Source organism: Bison bison, unplaced genomic scaffold, assembly GCF_000754665.1.
Source record: "Bison bison bison isolate TAMUID 2011002044 unplaced genomic scaffold, Bison_UMD1.0 scf7180017864341, whole genome shotgun sequence".
Classification (NCBI taxonomy): domain Eukaryota; kingdom Metazoa; phylum Chordata; class Mammalia; order Artiodactyla; family Bovidae; genus Bison; species Bison bison.
In genome coordinates, this window is record NW_011494913.1 from 5,913,220 (window position 1) to 5,915,430 (window position 2,211).

Consider the following 2,211-nt stretch of genomic DNA (forward strand, 5'->3'; position numbering starts at 1 on the left):
TCATAGACATCATCACTAGGCATGTATTATTAATAAAATAGACATTGAGCTCAGTAGATAATGAAAGGAAAGGAGACCCCAGCCTCCCCCACCCCAATAAAGTCTCCCACCACCCCTCAACCTTGGCAGTGAGCTCTATCATGAGCTCTCTGAGACTGGTGAGGCTGCCAGATGGTGCCCCGGCCTAGTGAAGGCATGCCCTCTGTTTCTTTCCATCCTGGGGACAGGCACAGATCCCTCAGTCTCCACTGCTGACTCATGCCTGGGCCCAGCTCCTCCATTCCAGGTTTCAATATCTCCCCTCCTATACGGGCTTCCCTGGTGGCTCAACGGTAAAGAACCCACCTACAAGGCAGGAAAACCAGGTTCGATCCCTGGGTTGTGAAGACCCCTTGGAGAAGGAAATGGCAACCCAGTCCAGTAATCTTGCCTGGGAAATCCCACAGACAGAGGAGCCTGACAGGTTCATGGGGTCGCAAAAAGTCAGACACGAGTGAGCAACTAACACTTTCAACACTTTCACTCCAGTTGTTATATAACAAATTATCCCCAAATTAAGCAGCTTAAAACATTTACTATCTCACAATTTCATGAGTTAAGAATTGGCCCGGCTCAAGGTTGCCGTCAAGCTTCGGCCAGGGGTGCAGTCTCATCTGACGACTGCTGGGGAAGGGTCTCTCCAAGCTTGTCCAGGGGCGGGGGGCCTCTGGTCCTCCCAGCTGTTGGCCTCTCTTGGTCTCTCACCACATGGCCCTCTTCACAGGGTGGCCTCTCCATTCCCTCAGTGGCATTCCTAAGCCCCACAGTAGCAGCCCCCAAGATGGGAGCTGCCATCTTTTCATAGCCTAACCTGGGAAGCCATACCCCACAATTTCTCCTGTTCTTTTGAAACGAGTTAATGTATGCAGTCCACACTCCAGGGAAGGGGATTACACAGGAGGCAGGGATCACTGGGCTTCCCTGGTGGCTCAGATGGTAAAGAATCTGCCTGAAATGCAGGAGGCCCAGGTTTGATACCTGGGTTGGGAAATTCCTCTGGAAAAGGGAACGGCAACTGACTCCAGTATTCTTGCCTAGAGAATCCCATGGATAGAGAAGCCTGTGGGCTGCGGTCCATAGGGTCACCAACAGTCGGAACGACTGAGTGACTAAAACTTTCACTTTCAGAGATCACTGGGGGTCATTCATAAAGTGCTTGCCATACCCATCCATGTGGGAGAGTGGGTGTGGGGGGATGGTGACGAGATGGGACTGAGAGGCAGAGGGGCCTGCGGGCTCAGAGGAAGTGCAGAGCCAAAGAAGGTGAAAGGAGGAGGGAGGGAAGGAAGGAGGGAAAGGAGGGCAAATGTTTTCTCCCAAGCTGTGTTTGCATCTCCTCCAGCAGAACAACATGCTGAGAAAGTGACGAGGAATCTGGGGATACGTGTCAACCCCACACTGGCTCCTTAATTCCCCAATTAAACATAGTGATGCAGATACAAAAAATAGGGAAGGTGAAGAGGATCCTTGCAGAAAGTGGGGCAGTGGCGTGTGGTCAGAAGTCCTGTTCCAGCTGTCCGGCACCTGCTCTCTTCTCTCTCAGCACTTCTCCACCCATGCCCATCACCCCTGCCCCCATGAGAAGGGGTGGCCCGTGGAGAAACAAGAGCCCAGCAAGAGAGCATCTGTTCAGGACAGGAACAAGCCAGCACAGTGTGGATGGCAGTGGGCCCCACTGCTCTCAGGCTCCATCACACTGTTGCTCTGCCTGGCTCCTGGGAGGAAGGAGGTCAGAAGGACCAGCACCGGGGAGCCAGCTCAGAATAGACCTCTAGAGAAGGAGATATGGACATTATCGAAAGCAAGAGAGTGGATGTGCCACCCATTTCCATGAGTAACTGATGACCACTTAAACTGTGAAGGAAGGGCGGAGCCGGGGCTCCAGAAACTAGCAGAGCCAGGGAGGCACACTGCCTCAGTGGGCCCCAAAGATGGGATGCAAGGATCCCAAAAGCCCTTGTAACTGCGCACACTTTCTTCCACCACCTACCCACACACCTCCAAGGGACTTTTCCTCACCATGCTGGATCAGCAGGAGAACTAGCTCAGGCAGGCTGCAAGACTGAATTAGACCCAAGTGCCAGAGGCACCAGAGGGGTGGTGTGCTGCCTAGTCCCCAGTCAGCCTCCAGCCCACTCTGCTCTACCGACGATCTCCCCGCCCTCTGCCTTC